Source organism: Manacus vitellinus, unplaced genomic scaffold (genome assembly GCF_001715985.3).
Source record: "Manacus vitellinus isolate BGI_N305 unplaced genomic scaffold, ASM171598v3 scaffold_14_pilon, whole genome shotgun sequence".
NCBI classification, from domain to species: Eukaryota; Metazoa; Chordata; class Aves; order Passeriformes; family Pipridae; genus Manacus; species Manacus vitellinus.
In genome coordinates, this window is record NW_021939063.1 from 12,801,120 (window position 1) to 12,826,951 (window position 25,832).

Genomic DNA, 25,832 nt, shown 5'->3' on the forward strand with positions numbered 1-25,832 from the left:
GAAAGATGCAGTCCTGACCTGCTCCATTTCTCAGAGGCGACTTGTGGCCACAGGGTGAGTCAATCCAACATGCTTTTGGAGCAGGGAGGAGTGGGTTTGGTGGCACAGCAGTGAGTTGAATAATCTCAGGGAATTTTCTGTTCCTTTATTATATTCATAGGAATAAACAGATGCAAAACTAAACAGAAACACAGAAACTTGACATTTGACTGCAAAAGTTCTCTGCCAGTAGAAGGCCTGTATACAATATAGGGAACTGTGTGGTCTGGGGAGTGGTAATATTATATGAACATTTGCATCCATGCATCACTGATAAATTGTTAATTTGATGGTGATCAGAGGTAATTTTCATATAATGACTGTTTGGCCTATTTCAGTCATTTCCTTTTTGCCTTAACTTACTCCTACATCTGATGCTAACTTGAGCCTTTAGGAATATAGGACTGAAACTTCTCTGGTCATTAAGTGCAATTTCCTGTAGAAGAGATTAAGTCATCCAGAAAGGTCACAAGACCACTCACTCTCTACTCTCTGAACTCTACAGGCCTCAAAACATATCCAAATACCTGAAGACAGACTTGAGATTTTTAAGAAAGAAAGCTCAAACATGACAGTGTGACAAAAAGAAGTGAGCAGGAGAGAAACATTACTGCCAGTACAGTAGAAGGGTTTCTGCAAGGTCTGGCTTAGTCAGCATTAAGGACTGGATACTCAGTTTAAGGACTTGTGGCAAAGCATCTGGGTATAGAAGTGGTGGCTGCCAGTGTCAAAGCAGAATTCATGCATCTAATTTCACTTTCAAGTCCCATCTGGACACAGCAGCAGCTACTCCAGAAGTGCCAATAAATGTGTGGACACCACAGGGGGCAGTGGGCTGCCAGGACAGCTTGCTGTGTGCTCTTTGCCTTTCACCAGGGAGGAGCAGCCAGTGGGGTGGAATTGTTCTGGAGGCTGGCACCCACTGGTACTGCCTGCATGACCTTAGGAAGTAGAGTGTGTGTCTACAGAAAGCAGCAAATTAAATCCAAAGAATGCTACACATAGGGGTCTCTTCCTGTCTTACTAAGGGGCAGAGTCTTTCCTGACCCCAAATCTAATTATTGGTTTAGCCCTGAGCATATGTGCAAGACATAAAAGCAGGCATCTTTGTGACTCAGTGCTTAAGTTTCCTTATCTATAAAATGGGACTGGTAATACAGATTTTACTCTCAGAACTTTCTGTTTCGTGAATTTTTGCCACATTTCTCAAGGCCTAGTGATTTAATGGTTACCTTGAACAAGATAATTATTTATAACAATTGATACAGTTGATGCAAATTTCAATTCAGTTTTATGGCCTGGGATTGCTGTCTTATCAGCTGATAACCTTTCACTTGAGCCTAGCCAGATCATTTGAAACTATAGCATGTTATAATACAGGGGATTCCATCAGAACAGAATTTTGTGACCCCTGACACCAGTGGGAATGTTCATGCCCTTGCTCAAAGTGTCCACATCCATTCCACACTTTCTACTTCTGTTCTTAAGGTTTGACACCAGAAGCTTTCTTGCTCTATCTTATGCTGGATGCTCATCTCGTAGATAAACCACCTCCACTGAAGTGAGACAACTTTGAATAACTGGGTGCTTTCGAAAGATCTGGTTTTCTGCCTTCCAGTATCTGTCAGATGAAGTTCCAGAAGACCCTCCCATTGAGGGTTTCTCTTCTGGGATCTCTTTTAGCACACTGTTTGCTTGGCTCCCCATAGCTCATCCTCATTTCCCAACAGTGGGCGATGTCTGTCTGTAACAGAGTGGGATATTGCAATAGCTGACTGTCTGACTTAGCTGAATATCCTCCAAGCCTGATGCATGCTTTCTGGCCCAAAAGTGAGCTGTTTTCATAATTTCTTTTGCAGTCAAGGTCAATCTCCCTTGCAGAGAGTTCAGTGCTAGAAATATGAACTGTGGATGGAGACACAACTTCCAAGTCTAAGAGGGGAATTTTTGCTAAGCGATAGAAAGATTCGGCAGTGAATTTTTAACCATATTATCAGAAGTTTTTATTACATGAGTTTTGGGGTTTTTATAGGAATTGCTGAGTTCTCACTTTCTCCTCCGTTTCAGAACAGCTGCTCAGAAAAGGGAAGGAAAAAAAAGGTTTTTAGCTTTAAGCAAGAAGGGAGAGTAGCAACCAAAACCAGCTGTAGAATGCAGGATATTGATACCCATGACTTCTGGATATTATGCATTCTCTACTACTTGGAGAAAAGAGACTGTTTTGAAAAGGACAAAAGAGCCCACAGACAAGCTGAGTCCCCACAGCCACTTTTGCCCTTACATTATCTCACAGCAGTTTGGAGAATCTAGCTAAAACCATTAACTCTAGTTGTTTGACTCCTGCCCCTCCACTACTGTTTTCCACAAAAGATTTCACTGGAAATTATTCTAAATGCATATGAAGCAATGAAATACTTCTGTATTCAGTCAGTTCCTTCACAGGACTAAGTTGGATGTGGCGGAATAGAGGAATTTTTTTCAGATGTGTAATTTTGTTATTAGCACAAGCTGAACTATTGGGAAGGGGGCTCAGTGCTGATTTTTTTCAGTCATCTTTTCTTTGTGCTATAACCATGCTGAAGTCACAAACCTGTTTTCAAAGGTAACTGTGGTTGAAAGAACTGTGATCCATCAACTTAACCAAGCAGTTTAAGAGAGTTTTGTTGTATAATTTCCACCAATAGTCACAAAGAATGAAAATCCTGTGATAGGTGTAAAACCAGTGCTAGTTAAAAATTACCAGCTGGTCATGTTTCCTTTCAACTGATTGGCTTAGTGCTGCTTTTACACGCTATTTTAATCCAAACTGTAATGTCTTGTATAATACTGATGGGTGTGTCTGTTCCATTAAGATTATGGCTTTAATCACAGGATTAATCATAGCAACAGGATGTACTAAAATCAAAGTTTTAGAAAATAATTGGAGTTAAGTGATGTGTAAGAAGTGATATATGATGAGGCCCTGGGCTACCTCATCTAAAACTGAAGTTAGGGCTACTTTGAGCAGACAGTTAGGCCTAGTGACCTCCTGAGGTCCCTTCCAAGCTGAACATCCTGTGGTTCTGTGCTTTGGAGGAGCCTTGGACTGCTCTGCCTCTTATATGACTTTGAGAATTTCAGGCAGGGTGTTTATAATTGATGTGATTCATGGATATCTTGGAGGAGCTTGCATTTGAAATTTATTAGAAATGTGATTTATTTTATTTTAAAGATAAGTGTTTTGGTCAAAACATATAAAAATTAACTCCAGTTAAAAAGCTGAAATCTTTATCACTACATGTGACTTCCATTGCATTTTCTGCAATGATAGTATATTATTTCTCCAGCTTGTCTTCCTTAATTAAAGAGTAATTAAAGAGTGGCTGAAGGAGCTGGGGTTGTTTAGTCTGGAGAAGAGGGGGTTTAGCTGTGACCTTATCCCTCTCTACAACCACCTGAAAAGAGGTTGTAGCCAGGTGGGGGGCGGCCTCTTCTCACAGGTAATAAGTGACAGGGGGAGAGAATATAACCTTAAACTGTGCCAGGCGAGGTTTAGGTTGGACAGTAGGAGGAATTTCTTCACAGAAGTTGACATGGTGGTGTTGGGTCATAGGTTACACTTAATAATGTCAGAAGTGTTTTCCAATCTGATTGATTGTGTGATTCTGTAAAGCATGAAATATTGTCGAGGATCTGTGATTGGTCTTTGGCTTGTTGCCCTGACCTTGTGAAGCACCTGGACTGTTCCCCTGTGGGTTTGTATCACTAAGCGACCCCTCTCTTCCTTGCGGTGTAGCAAATGGATCAGCAGTGCGGTTCCGCACCGCGGAACGAGGATGGGGAGCCGGGCAGGTACTGGCCGGACCCCGCTGTGTGCAGGAGGGCGGCTGCAGCGCGCCGCTGTCCCGGGGAGCCCCCGCGTCCCGAGGGAAGAGAAGGAAAGGGAGGGGAAGAGAAAAGTGCACAGGCGGGGAAAGGGGCCGGAGGGGGTCCCGCTCCCTCCCATTGTTGCCGTTTGCCGAGGCTGGAGCGGGGCGTTAGGGGAGCGCGCGGGCGGATCGCCAGGGGTCGGGCGGATCCCCCCGCTCCCCGGGCGGGCGCGCATGCACTAGAGCATCCGCGCACAGAGCACACACACGCGACCCAGGCCGGACGACACACGGACAGCGGGCCAGCGCGGCCGCCCCCGCCCCGCCCGGTGCTCGCTGGGACCATTGGCACCGGGGCTGCCCCTCGGCTCCGTCCTCCATCGCCCTCGCGCCTGGCTCTGGGCGCGTCCCGGCATCGCCGCGGCCACCGGAGCAGCGAGCGGCAGGAGGGGCCCGGCGGCCGATGCGTGCGGAGGGAGGGTGAGTAGAGCGAAGCGGAGCTGCTGCCGGTGCGGGGAAGGGGTTCTGCAAACCGCGGGGAGAAGCGGAGGTTCCGCGGCTCGGGCGCTGTCCCGGGCCGGGAGAGCCGCGCTGCGCCGGGGGAGGGAGGGAGCGAGCGGGCTGTGCGGGGACACTTCTGCAACTCATAACGCTGCCCGGGGGCTCCGCATCTGCGAGTTAACTGCGGCCGGGAGAGAGGGTGGCATTGCCCGGCAAGGGATATTTATTGGTTTCTCGCCTGGGGGAGGGAGGCAGCTCGGAGCCGGCGAGTGTGAAGAAGTCACTCAACAGGTCCTTTACCACCAGCGCGCTCCCCTTCCCCGAGCCGACCTGCGCGGCGAGGAGGATAAAAGCGATCGCTGGGGCTTTGTTATTTTAATGATTCGAGGCCGGCTTGGGGTCTTAGCTCCGGGCCTGATCATTATACAGAGGATGTAGGAAATTTACGGGAGGGGGAAGGGGGAGGAAGGTGATAAACGTTTTGTTACTGGGCTTTGCCTTTTGTTCCTGTTTCTGGTGTGTTTTGCTGTCAGACTTTTCTCGATTGCTTTTTTTCCCCTTAAGTATCTTTTAATAACTTTTGAGTTGAGTGTTTTGGTTTGTTTCTTTTCTTTCTCCTGATATTACAGATTTAGTTGAAGCGTGGTGATCCGGGAACATTGGAGGGAACACAACTGACTTTCATTGCTTTTCCTTATTGTTAGACTGTCACTAAGGATTTTCTTGGTTTCAGATCAGGTCCTTTGAGAGCGTTGCTGCAACACACAGTTCAGAAGTTTGTAGGGCATAGTTTAGAAAGGAGAAAGCACCGGGAAATGTGTAAAAGAACGGTGTGGAAAAACAGAGTTCAGACCCTGATGAAGCTTAAGACCTAAATCTTTATGTTGGATGGAACTGTTAAAGGTTTAGACTCCCCTATTAGGCCTCTTTAACTGAGAATTGGGAATAAAATGTTTTGGCTCAGTATGTCTATTGTATGTTCCATCAGACGTGGGCAGGATGCTACACAGGCTTGTAACGACCACTCTATATTTGTGTGGAGTTTTGCATCAGTTATTAAGTAAATTATCACTATTAAAAGTCATAGCACTTGATTAGTGTATTTTGACGTTTATAGAAATGTGCAGATGCGGTTTATTCTGGATTTATTTTTTGCTTACATAATTGATGTAATTGTGTGTATTAAACAGGAATGTGCCACAATATAGTTATTTTAATATAGTGATTTCGACTGGCTTTTAGATGAGCAAAACTTAACTCTTTCCAATTAGCATAACCCCCTTCTTGGTCTTTATTGCTCACAACAAATGTACCATCTTAGCTTATAAAATATTTGTACTAGTTTCTGGTTTTATGGTATTTTCAGCTTCAAGTTCAGGCTTTCCTAGCCAATTAGTGAGATACCTTGTGTGATTGTGTAGCTGTAATTTCGTAGTCCGATTTTGTAACACCGCTCTTGCGAGTGATTGCCTCCATAACCCAGGCAGGGCAGCGTTTATTAGAGTAATGATTGCAGGATGGTACCCATTGTCTCAGTTATGTGGTATTTATCTTGGGCTGCATGTAAGTTTTGAGTAGACTTGACGTACTATTAAATGACTGATGGCCCCTCTAACACATTGTCTGCTCTGGAGCAGGGTTGCCTTTGAAGTAGTACCCTGTAGGAAGTAAAGAGACTATTTGCTCTATTAAAATTCCTTGGTATTTCCTCTGTTTAACCACAGGCCACTTCCCCTCTGCCACTCTAAACACTGCAGGGACACTGACTGATTGAAAAGACACAAGCCCTAAGTAATTGTATCCTATTCAAATAGATATTCTTATTGCAGGTTATTTATAAGTAGCGTCTAATTAATGTATGCTAAGGGCAAGAATAAATGAAGTGGTTGAATTGAGGTAATTCTCAATGGCATAAACAATCTAAAAAAATATAATTTAACTTTTAATCGTTGTTTAAGGAGAAATAAAATGTAGGTAGCTGAGTGGTTGTATGTACATTTAGATACACACACATTGGATATTTTCCTCTGTTAATTTTAAATGTGTGATGCACTTCCCCCGATGAATCTTTTTTATAATATGTGTTGTTTCTTAAAATCTGCATTCCATTTTGCTGCATTTATACAATTAATGCTCATCTTCCTTTTACTCTTCAAAATACAGTTTTAAGTATCCTCAATATTTTGTGGCAGTAAAAGACTGACTGGATGAGAGCATATTACTCGACTACGGCTAAAAGAATGTGATGAGGAAATATTTGTTTGTTTTATTCACAGCTCCTGAAATTGGTCCTAATAGATAACATTTTCAAAGATTAAACTTGTAGATTTTTTTTTTTTTTTCTTTTACAACTTCTATTGTAAAATACATGTCTGTATTAATGACCTTCTCTAGTAATATACCAGCACTGGAAGCTCAATGTGTGTCTGCAGCAGGAAAGCAATTAATACCTGGACAAGTAACTTAACATCACCATTACCAACAATTATCAGATTTCAGTGGGTCCAGGATCTTAGAATTTGCATTGACTTTGGTAAGTCTAGGATTTCTTTCATTGATGTTTAACAGCAATTTTGATGTATTCCAACACTTAAGGTTATTTCAGATTAAGGTAGAACGTTTGCTTAAAGCAGAATAGTGTTCCAAAGTAGCTTTCCTTATGGATGATCTTAGGATGTCATATGCATACCTTTATCCAGAAAAAATAAATCAGGGAAGGGACTCTTTTAATCTAGAGTAAGTATGTCCACATGGGGAGCTATTCTGGAAAAGCAGTCTCTGAATCTTTCTCATCCTATAAACAAACCATGAGGTGCACAGGGAAGACAGACGTGGGATCTGAGGATGATTTGAATATATTTCATATTCATTTATTCAGCGTTAAACACATGAGCAACTTTACTCTCAAGTTGTTTTGTAGATTCTAATGGGACTACACACATGAGTAATTTTTTTCATATGTTTAATTCCTCTGAAGTTCCTGGCACTGAACCGTGTTCAGTATAAAGCTTCAATTTAATGAGACTGTATGATGAGAAAGAATAAATAATACAGCATTTTAGGAAACCTTCCCCCCTCGTTAGAAGGGAGTTGTACCTTCATTTGCCTTTTTAAGCACAGCTGCTCAGACATACTGGGGGTCCCTGTTCCCGTGCATTCTCCCCTGAAACTCTCCCTGTGTCACCTTCTGTGCTCTTTATTTAAGGAGCTTTCCACTTCCTTTTCTCTTTCATGGCAGAGCCTCTGTAGAGCCCCATTTCCTACCGTTCCACCATCAGGAGCTCTGTCTGGCTCATTATTCTTTTTTAGGCTCATGCTGCTGTGTCCCTACATTTATCTCCTCAAGCATCCCAAAGCAGACTCGTGCTCCTCTACAGCTGGTATTTGCTAAGCACAGAGCTAGGTCTTACTGAAGTACTTTTCCCAGTTAAATGCATGTTTTGGCAACTTTATTTAGGAGGAAGAATACCCTGTAACGCGGTGAGAAATAATTTACCAAAGTTTAAATTCCTCCTTTTATTTCTTATTATATTCCAACAGTTTAAAAAAAAATCAGATTTTCTTTTGCAGAATGCTTAAAAATTTTAAGAGGTATTAAGCAGAACACAGACCTTAGATGGTGCATGGTGGAAGGTGTTAATGTTTGCCATAAGGGAGTTCTTTAATCTGTGGACAGTTCCAGAATTGGTTGAAAGCTCTGCAGACCAGATGCCAGCAGTTCTGTATCTGCCATATTTTTGGGATTTTAAGAATCAATAGGTTTCTCTCCCCAGCATATAGAACAATGTAATAGCGTTTCAGAATTGATGAGATGTGTCACTTAAAGCTTAGTGCATTTCTCTGATTAAATATAAAGCAGCATGTTGAGTGCCAGGCTTTGCAAGCATGGTCAGCCATGCAGGTAGGCATCTGTATCACTTTTGTTTAGCTTAGAATTTGGCTTCAGGATCCTTCCAGGGTTTGTTGTTGAGTTTTTTTTGAATTTCATTTATCAAGTAATGTAGCAGAGAATGTGACCCTTTTTTTACTCTGGTGCCAAAAAGCATTGATGGCCATCTGCCTATTTAAGGGAATTTTAAAAAGCACAGACTAGCCTAAATATGTTCGTGTTAAATTAGTAGATGAATGTTTCTTTGGGATCTGTGAGTTCCCAAACTTTGTACAGTTTAATGCTGTGTTCTCAGGATGAGCATTCAAAAAACTAGAGAAAAACATTACTCAAAAACATGTGCCTGTTTTTGTAATTGAAACTAACTCTCAATATTAACAACAAAATTGTTGTTCCTTATGTGTTTGTATGAAACTGGGAGATTTGAATACAGTGCTAATTCATCAGCTGGTAACAGGGTTTGTGCAATTGAAGTTTCTTAAGATTGTTACAGATTCGATGAATTTCCTCTCTAGAACGTGTCCCTTACTTTAGATGTTTAACTTCACTCCCTGTGTTACTTCCCCTAAGTAGAAGTGTAGTAACTGCTGCATTGAACTTGTTAATTTAAAATCTTGAGAGGCTTGTTTAAGAAAAAGTTCTGCTTTAACACATTAGTACTTTATAGTCCACTGGTGAAAGGATGTTAAGCAGTCATGATTAGATAACACTGGCTTTTCTTTAGGTAATTATTTGGAAATGTTAATGTAATATGGATGTTACTTAATTAAAGCTGCAACATTTAAAGGGTGTTTAATAAGGACCAGCTGTCTTTTCCAACAGATCAGTCTGAAGATGATGAAACAAAGCTTTGATGTGAACTTGCCTGCTTAATTCTGCTCAAAGGCTGAATTTTACCCATAAATTTAGCATGTGTTTTTAGAAGCAAACAAGATAAGAGGAGTGTGAAGTATTACTGCAAAGCTGTTAAACCTGAATGCCATTTTTAGTTTTTAAGAGTCAAAGTATTTTTCAAGTATTTTGCTTTGTTTTTCCATATACTGCTACCAGTATAATGAAGTGTATTTCAAATATATTTTTTTCTGAAAGATTTGGTTCATGCTGATGTTCCTATAGCATGTGTTGATTTTAGATTTAAAAATTAACATTATGCATTAGTATGTTACACCTAGGAAAAAAAACAATAAAAGTTGTATCAGATACATAAATGCTTATTTGTTATATCCTTATCCCTGTAATAATTATGAAAAATCATTGTATACCAGTGCAAGTTATAGTAACTTGGTTAGATCAGTACATTAAGTACTTACTTTTAGGTTATGATAATGTGAGACTTTATTTAAGGGTCAAAATTTAAGTGCAGTCTTGAAAAAGGGTTTATCCTTTCATGTATAGAGTATTTTATAATTGTGGCACTGTCCAGCTGTTTGTCTTTCCCAGCTCTCCTCAGCAGGAGTGGCACATCTTGACACTCAATATTTCTACATGATTTTTTTCATAAAGACTTCAACCAGATATATACTTACTAAAGTAGTGAATACAGGCTTATGCCTGCAATGGATAGACTCACTGCAGTATTCATACAACAGAAACACAGGTATTACCACTTTGGTTATCCAAACTTCTGCCAGCCAAGCCAGGGTATAAATGTGTATTTTAATATGATTCCACCTGGTTTACTTAGTAAATTTTACTTTCAGCATCGTATCTAAGACATCATTTCTGGATTTTAAAAAAAATTGGTGACCTCTATGGATTGCATATGATGACTCTTAACAAATGGGAGTACCTTATCAAATGGTATAAAAGTTTTGGTAGTGAGACAATAAATAAAAAGGAACAGAGAAAAGCACAGTTAAGAATTATTTCTTAAACTTAAGTGGCTGTCCAGTTTTCTCTGAATCTATGTGTATTGTGTTCTATCTTACCAGAAGACTGTCAATAACCCCATTTCTAATCAGTACATACATTCTTACTGCCATATTTTCTTAAGTTCATAAATATTTTATAACTACAGGTTCTTAACTGGTTTGGGTTTTGTTTATCAGCAGTGTTTTACATCTGACTGAAAAACAGTTTGAGCACAGACTTTTTTGTTTGGCCATGTGTGTAGATAAGGGCCTGAGTTTTGTTTTTGGAAAGGGCTTGGAGTAACCAACTTGACAGTGAAGATGCATCTGATGACTCCATTGTGAATGTTTGAGATTTTGCCAAGTCTTGTCATAGCACCAATTTTCAGTGGGTTTCTGCTTCCCAAGCTTTCAGTCTCACAAATTGCTTCCTTTGCCACCAGCACTCAGAAGACAAGCTCTGTTCGTGGTTCTCTTTGGTAGTTTGGGTCATCATTCTGGTAGTCAGGGATAGCAAAAGGAAGTGTCTGCATCCTAATTTGATATCATGTTCAACAGTCACATTTTTCCTCATCTCGGGGCTGTTGATCAGGATTTTTCACCCATTTGAAACTCAAAATGCTCTCTTAGATTCTAGTGAAGGACACATTCCAAGTGGCTGTTTCTGTACTTTTTAAGCCCCCTTTGTTCCTTTGTAGGCTCTTTAGGCAGTAGGTGATGAATATCTTCAAACACATGCATGAATTCCATCTATTGGCTTAGAAAAATAGATTTCTGCTCTTGCCAGAGCTATCCAGTGCATCAAACTGCTCTGTTCCTCCTTCATTTCAATTAAAAAATCCATTAATGACCCTAGATGAGTTCCTTAATCTATAATGACCAGCAAAGAAGAGGTAAGTATGAAATTCTTTTCTTGGTGTGTTATCGATAATTAGGGCTGGAATCACGGCTGGCAAAACCTTTTGAATAGGTTTATGTTGAGAAGAAAGAAGGAATACAACAGATTATTTTAAAGTTAATCTGCAGGTGTGCATGACAGAGAATGCAAGGGGCAGGGATTGATTTCTTTTAGATGACCAGGGAATAGTCATTTCACTGGTAGGACATTGTACCTCTGAATAGCCATTAAGACCTTTTGGGAGAGGGTCAGGACAGGTAGGAAAACAAAGACTGATAGCTCACCTGCTGCATGAAAAACATATTAATGCTGGCTGTAAGTGAGCAACAGTCAAAATCTGTCAGTAGTACATAAATGGATATGGAACATATGGAAAAATGTGATAGCAATCTGTCAAATATGTGTTATGATCTTAGTTCGTGTTGCCTCCTAAGTTAAAAGCTATAGGTGTGTGAGTATCCTTTACTGTTCTTATGGTTATGGATTTGGGCTTGGGCTGTTATTCATCAGGACAGTAAATTTGGGTTTGAGGGCACATCACTTGTGCTGCTTATTCCAATGTACCCCAATAAATGTGAGAGGTAGCTTTGTCCTAGGAGACTTCATGCTAGATCAGGTGTCACACCTCTTCTTGCAGGCCTGAAAGCATAACTTCTGAGGTGTGTGTTCTGGTTAATTCAAGAAGAACTCTAGAGTTGTGTGTCCATCTGATCTGAATCAAATTTGTACTGCCTGGTGATCTGATAGCATACAGAGGTGCCTGTGAAGTGATGATCTCTGGGTTGACTGGAACACCTTTTGCTGGCAGTGTGGGGTCAGCAGGCCTGCAGTCTTTGAGTCTCTACCTGGCCTTTTCCTGTTCCTTTACAATGTACAGAGCAGAGCGTGTTGCAGGAATGCCGAGGTCAGTGTAGTGTCTAAAAGGCCAATGCTGTTGAAATGTGTTCTTCTGTTTTCTGTAGCCTTTGTATTCTGATAATCTCACATTAAAAGTATGAGCTCCTTTTGTGCTCAGCCCTGGGTTGGCAGAACCCATAAGGGACAAATGAGGAGTGTGTGGAGTTCAAAGGGCTCCAACTAAATATGTGTATCAGGACATAAGTTGCTGTGAATGGTGGGTATTACACAAAAACTGGACAACATCAATCTAAGTCTTGGGGCTGCTGTCTGAAGGAGATGACAGATCTGCAGTTCTACTTGGAGCTGCTCATTTTGGGCTTTGAGGTTTCCAAATCATTGATTTTTAGTGATTGAACTATGTGATCCTTTACCTCAAAATTGTGTGTAGTAACATTTCCATACCCAGTGTAATACGGCAGTGCTGGATTTTCCTCATGGTTGGTGGGCACACTTGGATTTTAATTTCTGACCTTCCTTATGTTCTTCACTCTTATATCAGTGGGAGGGACTAGATATTTCTGATCTTACTTCTGACTACATTCAAATCCAACCAAGCAATCAATGACTTCCCTGACTTTTTTTGTGTACGGCTGTGGGAAAATTCCTGGTTGGCTGGCTATGAATTAATGAAAATCCTTAGAATGCCTCACTAATGATAGCTCCTGTGGCTTTAAAAATGCTATTCCCTTTTTTAATTTGAGGGAGGTCACAGAGGTTTACAGAAACTAAGAAAAGAAAACTTAACATCTGGTCGTGCTCTGCTGATGACTGCTTTTGTGTGAAGAAAAGTTATGGCGTCACCTCAGCATCAAACACAGTCAAGGTGATCCTTTCTAAGAAGTCTTTGCAAGAACCTTCTTCACTCAAACTGTGTTTTCTAATTAACTTTGCTTTGTATTTTCAAATGGAGGATTTTAGTTCTCCATGGGAATCCCAAACTCACAATATTGTTACTTAAAATACACTCTATCTTTATAATAAACTTACTTTCTTGAGTTTTTATATATATACACCATGAAATGTTTCTATATGTTTACTGATATTTTCCTTTAAGAGTTATTGAACTCCAAGACTAAAACAAGCTACTGGGTTGGATTCTGGGGTTCATAAAAGGAAATTTGTTTTGTGTGTGCATATCCATAGTGAAGTTCAGTTTCATCTATTTGCATATAAAATTCCAAAGAGTAATCTAATTTGTGAAAGTCCTCATTTTCAAGTTTTAATTTTACAGGCTAAAAGAGAATGTTTGGCTTTTTTTCTCCCAAATAATGCAGGTTACAATTATGTGTGAAGTTAGTTTAGCTCATAGAAAGGCATAGTATGAGAATCCAAACAGTAAATCTTACAAGTTGTTAAATCTAGAAGTTATCAGCTGCTCAGTTAGACATATGTATTCCAGGTGTGACTGGCCTGGAATCTGAAAGCATTGAAAAATACAACTTTAGAGACTTTTAATAGTCACATTATCTTTTTATATTATGAAATTATTTAAACAAACTCTATGCAGGCCTCTGTTTGTCATCTGCTTGTGGAAAAAACACCCCAGTCTGTTTTCCTTAAACCTGGAATACTAAGGGATTTGTCGAGTGGTTTTGTTTCTGGTTTTGCTGTGTTGTTCTGTTTAAAGAGCTAAAATCTTACCTGTTAAAATCAGTGGCAGCACTTTGACTTCCATTTTGATGGGATTTTCTTCCATACTCCAGGTGGTTTGATGCTTTGTGGTTGCCCAGCACTGAACTGCTGTGACTGACTTCATGCAAAAGCTGGCACAAGCCTCTAATCTGGTGTTTCTGTGTGTATATGGCAGTGTTGCTGCCTGCTAAACTAGGACAGGAGCTCACAGCACAGATCACTTCCACGGTGCATCCCTTGTGGAGAGGATTTGGGTGCATCTTCTCAGCTCAGGGCAATGCTCAGCCAGCCAGGCTGACTGGGAGCAGGCCAGCTGTGCCCGTGGCATGGTCCTGGTGTTCCCAGCTCAGCCAGAGCAGAGCACTTGGCTGCCACGGCAGTTTCTCATGCTTAGGCTTTGCTGATAATTGCTGTCTTCAATCTCAATGTTGCATAGATGTGTCCTGGAACAGCCCATGTAGGGTGTTCTCAGAGTAGGGAGTGCACTGTGAAGTTGCATCTTAATTTATCCCATAGGAATGACTTCCTTTACTAACAGACCATTAGAGATAGATTCCTCCCTGCCCCCTCAAGTGTACAGTGTACCTTTGGATACAGCTGGCAAGCCAATGAAGAATTCCATCATTTTTCTCTGTCTGAGCTGTTAAGGTGCCAGTCTGTATCTCATCTCAAAGCCCTTATAAATCCTGCCTGCACTGCTTCCTATTCCTCCCGTTCCTACAGGAATCAATGTTACCTTCCTGTCCAGGCTTGCCCCTAATTGTAGGCAGTAGTAACAAAATGAGGATGGAAGTTGGAACTGGTAAATTGTGCAATTTAGGCTGAGCATAAAGAGTGCTCTGTCTGGATGAACTTCAAATATGGTGTGGAAATGGGGCGTTGCTGAATTGGAAATCTTTTTAGCAAAGTTTTCAAGCTTGTGCTGGGCTTCCCCTTGAAGTCTGAGAGATATGGGGTATAAATGAGTGATTTAAGCTTCACCTTATGAGTGAGCAGAGCCTTAGAAGCTTGGAGTGGGATTCTGAAAATGAATGGAGTGCCCTGACTCCTATTAACTTTCAATGGGATTTGTTCTCTTTTGTGGCTCAGGGGTGTGGTTACTCAGTATTGACTCAGCAGTGAAGCTGGTTAGTGAAATTTTCACTCCCATCTGCTTTTCCTCCCACTTTGGTGTTGCTGTTTGCTCTTCCCTCCCCACCTGCTTTAATGCACCTATTTGTGAGCTGCATTGTAATTCACATTATTAAAGCAGTTTGAATTGAAAGTATCCTGACTTTTTTTTCTTTTCCTTTTTCTTTTCACAACTGAGGTAACTTCAATGACATGGACAAAATGAGGTCCCCATGCAGTTATGTTAAGTATATGTTCAGAATTGGTGAACGACAGCATGGAAGAAGAGCCAGGGACTGGACAGGGGAATCAGGAAATCCCAAAGTTAATTTTGTGATTAGGTCAATGTTCTGTGTAACTATTCAGATGCTTTTAAAATTCCCACCCTTGAGGTGTGTTAATTTAGATACTTTTTAAAAAGTTTCTCATCAAAAGAATTTGAGGTTGGTATACTGAGCATACATGAAACTTTAAATTATTCAAGATTTTTCATGTGGACATTTTTTACAGTGAAATTTTCACAGGCAAGAAGATGATAATGTTTCAGAAATCACTTCAGTGTCTGTTGAAATGCAGCCAACTCTGTGGTGGAATACAGAGCTCAGGGTAACGTTATACAACCCTTCCTGCCAGGAAATGAAGAGTAGTGTATTCATTTGTAACCCAAGGGGGGAACTTCACTATACAACCTATAGTTTGTGAAAGGAATTTGGACAGATTACCACTAAAATTACAGAATGACCCACTAGGTCTTATTAGCTCTCTCTCTTTCTTACCTTGCTCTGAAGACAGCATCTCCTGTTAGTACAGTGTCCGTGAGCAAATCTGTGTAGTTATTCAGTACAGTTAAGGATGTTTCCCCATTATAAAGAGCTTTGATTTTATTTACTCTGTCAGAATTTTATCTGAGGCCTCCTGATACTGCTTCACAAGCCACGTGTTAACAGCCCCAAAAGAAGAAAGGGCCAGACATTTAGCCTGATGCTTGAATTGTGAAAGAATATCTAAGGTTTTGCTTTTTCTGTTGTTATGAAATATTTAGCTAAGATAGTTTTCAAAGAATCAGTAAATTATCTATTTCATAGTTACAGCTTTGCTTTATTGTTTAATTTTTATTTTTTTTTAGCAAATTGTGTTGTTGGTGTTTAATAATTATCTTTACCTTAGTTTACCTTCTGACAGGAGTAATAGCTTAACTACAAAAAGAGTTAAAATAAGAATCAAAAAGACAAAACAAACACCTAACTCAGCCTGGCCCTAACAGGTGAAAACTTATTTTTTCCATGCTTCTTCAGAACATCAATGGAAACAAAACCTTTATCTTTTATTCATTAGTTAGGAATAATGCAAGTTGGGATAGCTTAGGTTTCTCCATATAGTTGCATTTGCAGGAGTAATTCCCTAATCATGCCATTCGCTTTTGGGGTTCTTTTTCAATAAGGGCCACTGGCCGTGAAATGTCATGCAGAGTTTGAAAATGGGACATTCAACTCACTAAAGAATGAGTTGCAAGGACAGGAGTTTCTTTTTATTACATTCTGGCAGTAGATGTAGGAATCAAAGGCACAATATGAGTGATGGAATAACAGCCCATACTGTCTAACAGTGCTGAGAGACGTGGGTGAGGAGTGCTCAGTGTAACCACATCACCTTTGTTACATGTTTTAGTTATTGTTTATTATATTCCACTCAACCCCAGAAGTTCCAGTGTGTAAACTCCAGTAGTTTATTTGCTCGTATGTGAGGAGCTGACCTGAGTTCCAGGTGTGATTCCCACTCTTCTCCCACCGTGGTCAGATTTCCTTGCAACAGAGGAAATATTTGTTTCTATATTTATATTTTAGCATCACATTCAAGTAATATTCCTGTTTTAAGTTATCATTTATATTGGAAGTGAAACTTGATGATCTTTGGATCTACTTCTCAATTTACTACAATAATATAATATTATTTTATATCTTCCTGTTCAGTGATTTAGGATTAGCTATTTATATGTTCAGCTTAATGTTGATTAAAAGAAGTCAAGTAGAAGTTTGTTAGAAACACAGATTCAGTTTAACTTTTTAATCTGTGCACTTAAATGCCATCTTAAAACTTTCATTGCATTCTGCTTTCTTAAATAAGGTGACTGCTAGAAGAAAACTTGTTCATTGTATTGACTTCCTGCATAGAGACACTTTTTTTCAAAGTGATTGCTTCCTGCAGAAAAGGATCAGTTAGTGTGTGTGTATATCTTTAAAAATAAGAGGCTAAAAAATAGTATAAATGCTTTTTTGAGTATTTTGAAATTCAAAAGAAATTTTGTCATAATTTGATCAAAGTCGCATAACCTGTGGCTCTGTTTTTGTTACACATGCTGATGGTCTGTGGATAACATTACATTTTTTCAGCATGAAACTGAACACTTCAAATCCCTAAAGCAGGCTCAAATTTATGGTTAATAAAAGAATTTATTGTACTGGATGTCATCTGTTATATCACTCTGGGAACAGAAACTGGCAGTGAGCGGACAGGAAATATTTCCATTTCAAATCGCTTCAGTCCATGGTCTGGGGCAAAGTGTCTGATTTCAGAGAAATCACCGTGGATCTCGATGTAAAAGGAATATTAAGAAGAGCATAAACCTTTTCAAAGATATTTTTTTGCTTTGTAGTATTTGATGTAAAAATGCTGCTTATTGGTGTCACATACTTTATTCCAGCATTGATCCCTTAACCTTTTCAAGGCAGAAGGAAGAGTGAGAATGTATTTTCAGGTGAGTATCTGTACATACCAGGTGAACAGCAGTTTGATGGGTTGCTGTGCAGTGGCCAAACTACCTCAAAGTCTCAGACCTTTGTAATTGTAATTGTTTGGGTTTTTAAGAGTTCCTATTCCTATGTGTTGGTTGGGTTCTTCCAGCTTAATGGATTTCTTCAGGTTGTCTCCTCTTCAAATGTATCAGAAGGTATGAAATCCATGGATTGTAACTTTACTAATGGAAACTTCAAGCAGTCAGATTGAAATATCAATGTTTTTCATGTGTTAAGTAGTACTTAAACAGCTCTACATGTTAAAGTATTTAAAGTGTTTAAAATAATCGTACATTTTAAATGGATATGTTTTTCTAGGGGACATTAAAACCAGTGGGAAAAAAAAGTTTTAAATTTTTATCTTCATCAGGTATTAACAGCCTAAAATACTCAATTTTTCATTTTCATATTGTTGTGCATTATTATGTGGTTATAAAAGTTTGGAACCAATTGTGTATTTCCTTCTTTAAAAGATGTGTGGCACAAGCAAAAGTATTCCTTTTTTTACAGATGCTGCATGAGACTGATTAAAAAAAAAATCAAGAGAAAAGTTAATATAAAAAACCTAAAATCACATTATATGATTAATTCACCTGATTAGACACCCTGTTTCTGAGAGATTCAGTATCTTGAACATCACTTTGTGGAAAGCTCAATGTTTTGCTGCTGTAAATGTACCTTTGTTCATCCTTCAATGTTTTCCATATTAGGTTTGAAAGGCTTTTTTCCCTCCTAAACATCAGTAGATTATAATTTAGGTTTCAAATGGTTCTTGTCAAATTTCTATCAACACTTCTTACCAGTTACCCTGATTATACTATTAAAATAACTTGACCTCACACCTTATTACTAATCAAAACAACTCAAGCAAATAATCCACAAATTATAATGTGGAAAAGTGTATCTATTTTCTTTCATAGTCAAGCCTTAGCTTCTGTGTATCAGCTCTGCACTAAGTAAGTTATTTAGGTGTATGGGATTTTTTTCAGCTTTGCAGGAACAGAAAATAGAAAACAAGCCTTAATAGGGCAAGATTTATTACTTAACTTGGGCAGTTTGGAAAAGTTTTATTATCTGAGGTGTAGGCTAAAAAATTCATTAATTAAATCTGTATGTAAAAATAAAGCACTCCCCTTTTAAAGACAGGAAAAGTTTAAACTATGGAGTCGTAAAACTGATTAGTTACTCTGAGCATCATTGAAGGGCACGAACCAAAATCTGCATCTTGTTATGCTGTGTGGTGTGTTCCCTTGAACAGCTCGTGTGTTTGATGCAGGATTCTAAAATGATTTGTTTCATTTCCATATTTTTATATTTTTATTGAGATGAGTGAGGTTACAATTTAGGATCCTTTCGGGTTCCTCTCGCTTGTAAGGACTTTGTGTGCAATGGGTCTGGATGTCATTGGTGCTGCCTGTGTGGAGACCAGAGGGATTTCTTCAGAGCAGCACAGCAGTGGTATTTTTCCTGAGGCTAAATGCACTCTGTACCATTCCTGCATTTGTCAGAGAAGGCCATGACAGAACAGACCCATATGCCAAGCCTGCATTTGTACATCAGGCATTTGATTTTAGGGTTCCTGTCATTTTTCCCACAGTATGATTTCCTATTATTATTTATTAGTGAGTATTGAAATTTATCACTTCAAAGGAAGCTGATTGGACTGAAAATTTAAACCTTCTGAAGATGTAGATTTTCTTTGCATGGGTTGGTGGTTTTTTGATGTGGGTTCGTTGTTGTTTTTTTAATTGGATAATCTAATTTTAACCAATAACACAGGAACAAAAAGTGCTCCAAGGTTCTAAGAACTTAAGAAATGGGTAAGGGCAATCCTTCATGAAAAAGATTTAGAATGAAAATATTGCAAGGGCTTAAATAGTAGTTAAGCAAATGGCACCAACGAAGTAATTTAAAGCCCAAGCAGGTTGTGGTACAGGTTGTGTCAGTGTTTTAACAGATATCACATTTCATGTCAAGTAGTGTATTAATTAGTATGAAAAGAGCAGTTATGAACTGGCCGTGTATGGTACAGATAGAATGTGTAACCTTTGCTTTGGCCAACTTTCAAAAGCACTTAACATGAAATCCTTAGGAAAAATGCATCTATTAAACTGTTTCACTTGTTCAAGTGTATTACAAAGTGTGATATCCATAGGGTGTGATTTTTATTAGTGGAAACTGAATGCAGCCAGGCTGGAGTTTCAGTACCATTTCAAACTTTAAATATCTCCTTTAAATATTGTATCTAGGTACCCTTTTTTAGTAGTTAAAGATCTCATGGGACTTGATAGCACATAATGCCTAAAGAGTTTACCAGTACAGATATACTTAAAACACACAAATTTCCCTGATTTTTTTTTTCCAATATTAAGGTTTAGCAATACTTAATGCTTTTTGAATCCAAGTACTGAGGAGACATGAGCACACAGGAAAATTTGAATGTATTCTGTCTTCTCTTCATCCTTTTTTTCACTATGAAAAGCCTCGACAATCCTGATGGCAGAAACTCTTCTGTGTAAAGAGATGGTTGAATCCTGAGGTAAACTTTATTCAAGGCTGGCAGTTCTCAGAAACATTCTCAAGAATGTTTCCTCAGAAAACTGTCTTTTGGATGGTTTTATTTTGTTGTGTTCAAATTCCTGGTGTTGATCATGGTTTGATGGAGCTTTTCCTGCTTGTCTGTAAGTGGGGAAGCTCCAGTTTGCTTACAGAGGGGGCTGGTGTGGTTGGAATATTTTACTGCTGTTTCTTCCAAATGTCTTCCGGGTGGACAAGAAGTGTTTGTGCAGCTTTGTGTATATTTCTGACACTTCCAAATGGAGTTTTTTTGGCTGCAAATACGATGGCTGTACTCCATAGAGAGTAACCAGGAGTGTATAAATTCCCTGGCAACCAAAGCTTTAAATCTGCAGCCACCAAATGTATCTGCCTGTGTCTCTGAAGTTCAACCATGTGGATCATCAGTACAAGTAAGCACTGGACCTTCTAATCCTCACTGTTGAATGTGTTACTGCTTAAGCTGTGGAGTAATTTTTGTCTTCTCTGTGGACCTGGACTAGACAGAGACTCTAAGGAGGAGTTATTTCCTAAAAGTGTGTAGTTCAGCAGCAAGAATCTCTCTTTGCAGAGATTTTGAGGAGCTGGGAGTAACAATGCAAAGCAGTGAAGGAACCAAAGCCCACCTTTAACACAGCCTTGTGTCTGACTGCAGGAAGCAGCTTCTGCAGTTTGTCCATTGACTTAGGGAAGGGAGAAAGGGAGGAATACTTGATTGCTTCCTAGAGGGATTTGTAGGGAAAAGTAATTGATTTTATTTCCACAGTTGATGTGCAAGAACTTTTACTTCTAACCAGGAAGTATTTTCCGTCGTTGTGTTTGACATAATGGCCTCTCCATTTTTCTGGTTGGTTGGTTGGTTTTTTTCCCATGGACTTTAAAAAAGTCTGGAACAGTTGTCGTGCTGGTGTGTTCTCACACTGCAGCAATCTGCCCCTCACTTGTGAGGAGGGGATTGTGTAACATGGCTGTGTATGGAATAAATGTGGTTATTCCTCTTCTGTCCCTCCTGATAATGAACTTAATGCCAAAGGTACCTTCACGTTGCTGCTGAGTAGCCCATCACCTTTGAAGGCCTTGCTTCTCGTTGCCCAAGGCTCTTTAAGTTCTGTAGCTCACAAGGGTGGGAACTTTGGGAGGAGATGCTTGTGTTACTTTAAAGAAAGTTGGGGTTTTTTGCTTCATTTCCTGTAAAAGCACCTTCACGTGAGGTATTAAAAATACTGTTGGGGGAATTGTGAAAGATTCTTTAGAGCTAGAACATGGGGGTTTGGTAAGTAAATAATTGGTTATTCCTGGAATAGAACCATACAGCTTACGAATTCTCAGTCTTAAAAGCTCACAGATGAGTACAATTGTGCGTTTCTAAATCCCTTAGAATAGGTTTTTACGTCCAAAATAATTGTGTTACTTCAGAGGGAGGGATTAAGATGGAAAAATCCCAAATTCTATCTACTTTAAAAGTTTTATAAGTTCTGTGGCGCTTTAATCAGTGGAGTTATTGCTAAATTAACCTGCCACCAGATCCTCCAGAACCAAAACTTTGGTCTACTTTTATGGATGTCCTACAAAACCAACCTATATTGGTATTCTTTACAGTCCTGATCTCCTGTGGATATGTAATACTTTCTGTAGTTGTGCCTGGATGTTTCATTTGTGTGAGAATTAAAATTAGGTTTCTAAGAATACTCATTTCTGATTTTCTGACTGCAAACTCTTAAAGAATTTCAGTGACTTCATCTCAAATAATACAGGAGAAGGATTAGGAAGGGGAGGGAAACATTGTGTGAATACACCAAAACAAAATAGATATGCTATGTCAAATTTTTCACATTCCAGCCTTTATGAGATGTTCTGCTTTAAAGATTTCCTTGCAAGCAGCTGTTCCTATCACTTTCAGAAGTTACAAATTGAATAAAGTCACCCTGTACTGCAAACAGTATCTCCAGTCTGCTTGTTCTAGGGCTGTTTACAATGAAAATCTCCAACACTGCAGTAAATTTCAGATTAAATTTTTTTAGGTCTAACAGTTATGAATAAAACAGTTAATCCACATTTGATGACAGCTTCCCTCAGAATTGTTAGAGGTGGTTTTGTGTGTGCACTTTGGCATTCTATTGAGAAGTGAAGAGTAAAAAACACACCCTTAAATAGTCAGAAGTGTGAATTGTGTTCTGTCTGAAGCTTCCAACTGAGCCTGTGAAGTCAGTGCTAGTTAGTTTAACCGATTCTCTGTTTCTTTGGATGAAACCTGAAATCAAACAAAGAACTCACTAGGAGTTTCCAGTTTGAAAGGTAGGAATCTGGCAGTAGAACATTATTAGGGAACCATCTATGACTTTGGAAATAAGTTCCTTTAGTTGTTTTCCAGGTGCCACTGCATTTGCTCAGCTTTGAAGGCAAAGACTTTCTTTTTGGATTTGCCTGGCTTGGAATTACTTAGTCATTTAGGAGAAGCAACAAACTTTTATGTGCGTAAAATCTTGACAGGTAAGATTTGTAACTCTGAAGTATTTTTCTCCTTTGCTTTCCTTTTCTCCTGGTGCTCTGTCCTCTGAAAGCTACATAATTTCTTAATATGGGAAGCAAAATTGAATGAACATATCCATACCTTTTATATACATATTAATATAAATAATACATATCCACTGTTCTCTCGTGCTTCAGTCACCTCCTGAAACCTTTTCTTGATTGTCTTTTAACTGTGTTTGAAGATTTTTGTGAGACAAAGGCTGTGCCTTTCAGCTTATGGCTCTGTGTGCACAGTCAATAAAATGAATGAAAATATATTGTGTAATTGTTTCATGGACAGGTTAGTTTAGAAGTGCTTGTGTATAAGTTAAAATTCAGTGCTTATTCAATTGTTACTTTAAGTGTGAGGGACCCTGTAGGCTGACTGAGATTGTGGATAACTTCGCACCATAAAAAGAAATATATTCTTTAATTTGAGTTAAATGGTGATCTTGTTGATTTTATGGTGTGCTGTGCACTATGTTAAGCAGTTAATATGCAGAAGAGTTTTCATTAACTTCCTGCATTATTTCAGATATATGTTATTCTGTTTGTTGTTTACAGCACAAGTCAGTCTTTCTCAAACTTAGTTTGTCTTGGGTCCCTCTGAAAGAAACTTTGACATTTGCAGCCCCCTTCCTTCCCAGTCACAATCACCATTCCTGCACCTGTCTTGGCATTGCTTTTGCTCCCCCTCCCTTCCCAAACACCTCGTCTTTTCTTCCAACTCCCCTGCCAGGGGTCATATCCCACAGTTAAGAGAACACTACTTTAACTAGAGACTTTTGGCTTTGGTCCAAATATCCTTAGACTAGCACATTTCCTAGTGCTTGTGGGAAGTGGGCTTTGTTTGAAAATATTTCTTCTGGTAACTTTGGGGGGCTTTTTCTTTGTTTTTAGAAGGCTTGTAATTTACCAAACATTATTTGCACAAGAAAGTTGGAAAGAACTAACTGTGACAATGCAAACAATGGAAAACTTCTCAGGCAAACTTGCAAACTGCAGAAGGGAAATTGGAGCTGGTGCTGCCCCTTCTTTGCCAGGCTTTGCTGCATTGAATTCCTGAGTTAGACCCAGAGATTTAAGATTTTCACGGTAGGCAGCAAACAGTATGGATTAAACTTGCTTCCATTGTTGTTAAGTTGTGCCTCTAAGAACTGTCTGTTCCTTAAAGTAACCCAGGTCCCACAGTTTCACTGAGCAGCTGCCTGGAGTCCTGTTGCATCTGAGGAGTTGTGCTGGAAATGCTCCTTGTAGTATTTCTCCTTACAATGGTTTCTTACTTCTCTGTCAGATGGACTAATTTAAATAGAAACTAAAATAGCCAGGAAGGGGGCATAATAAAAAGGCATTTCTGCTGGTTTGCTTTTGGGTTGGGTTGTGGGGGTTTTTTGGTTCAGATGGGATACACTGCAGTTCGTGATCTTCACTTCAAAAATCCCCAAAGACCCCCCTGAAACTGGTATACAGGCACCCCTTTCAGGACCACCTCCTCCTCTGGTGGGATTTAAGGCAGCAGCTGTTCCATTCAATATCCTTTCATGATGGGAGGAACTTGAGAAAACCCTGTTTGGTTGAAATGGCAGAAGAATTGTTCAGACAAAATGTAATTACCGATGTGGGAAGTCAACCATTAAAAACATGAATAATGTCATCATTTTGTGACAAATGAGATATTTAATGATCATAAAAGGTCAGGACAACTCTTATAGAAGCGGAATTTGTGCATGCAATGCAGGAATATATATATCTATATCTAGCTTTCTACATTTATTTATATGAAAGGCAAATGTGAACAAAATTCATGGTTACACTAATCAGTGACACCAAGAATATAGTAATAACAGTACAAACCCACTCACTCAGGGTTTAGAATTCATTCTGCAGTCCATGGAGTACATACAAGTTGTGTAGCAAACATCAACATGGATAATGTATTTTGTTATATTCTCTTGGAAGAAATTTAAAATGCAGGCATATAAATAATACAGATAATTAATCTTTTTACTGATGGCTCTAGAAATATAGAATATTTTAACTTGGTTGAAAGCATCAATAAAACTGTAAAACAAAAAGAGCAGATGTCAAATATAAAGCCTTTGGTTTAATGAGCAATGAGTATGATAAACATTGATTATTCATCTTGATGTTAGAGTTCAAAAACAATTGTCCCTTCAGTTTGCCTCATGGGAGTGTGAAATTAGGACCATGTGTGTGTTGATTAGCAACATATGAAAGATGAATCATGATTACTGTTTTGGTCTGGTGCACAAGGCTGTGCTTGAGGGGGAGTGATTTCCTACCTCCTCTAGCAGATCTCTGTAATTAGTGCATCTCTCTCTGTTCCTGGGAGTGATGTTCAAGTGGTTGCCTGACAGTGCCTCTTCACACACATAAATTGCCTTTCTTGAATGAAAGAGTGTTTGCTCAACAGAATTTGAATGTTGGAGGATATTTCAGTATTATTTGTGGCAACAGTAATTCATAGAACAATTGTGAAATCACCCATCCATTTCTGTCACCAGTGCTGTCTCTGGCAGGAATCGTGAGATATAAAAAGTGTGTGTTCTAGGTTAAAAGGAAGAGGGGAAACTGCAGTAAAAATCAAGCAGATTTATTATTTCATTCCATTGTATTTAATTTATGGCTTTGATGGCAGACATTAGTTAAATTTAACTTTTCTTGGAGGCACAATTAGTTCCTGTGGTTAAAAATTTGCTTTAAGTTATATTTCTGGAAATGTAATCCTAACTTTGTTCCTCTCTGGCCTAGTGATGGGGAGAAAGAGTTGTCATAAGTGCTTTTCATTAGTGAGCTGTTACCGTAAGTGAGGGCTGGGTATTAGAAAAATATAAACAAACAAAATTAGAGGTTGACTTCATGTAATAGTCTTTGCCTTTTATTAATACTTGTGCTCTTTCATGTTGAAAGATGGATGTTTAAATAAAATGAAATGCCTGCACATGTCTTGAACATCTAAATGAGTTATTCATTCTTCAGGAGATGATGTGTTTTAGTGTTACTTGGGTCTGTGCTGATTTAAGATATCTTGGGATCTTAACCTTAACTATTCAGGCTGTGGATGTGGGTGGAGGAGCAGATCCAGCACTGATCTCTGTGATTTGAGGTGTGTGATATGTGATGGAAATTCTTTCTGGCTTGCTTGCCCAACATAGATATAGGATTTGGATCTCAGCTTATTGTGTTTTCTGTGGAGTTCTGTGCTTTGAGCTCGCATAATGTGAGATTTAATGTGGATAATGCTTTTCCCCCATCCCCCCCACTTTTTGACAAATAAGGTTATTT

General features: G+C 39.1%; 1 protein-coding gene across 1 annotated transcript in view; it reads left to right on the top strand.

The window, feature by feature from the left end:
- The window catches only part of IL17RD (interleukin 17 receptor D), a 47,852-nt gene continuing 22,020 nt past the window's right edge, over positions 1–25,832 (top strand). Inside the window, exon 1 of the mRNA XM_018068528.2 lies at positions 1–54. The gene's annotated coding sequence lies outside the window, so the exon portion shown is untranslated. The remainder of the gene's footprint in view (positions 55–25,832) is intronic.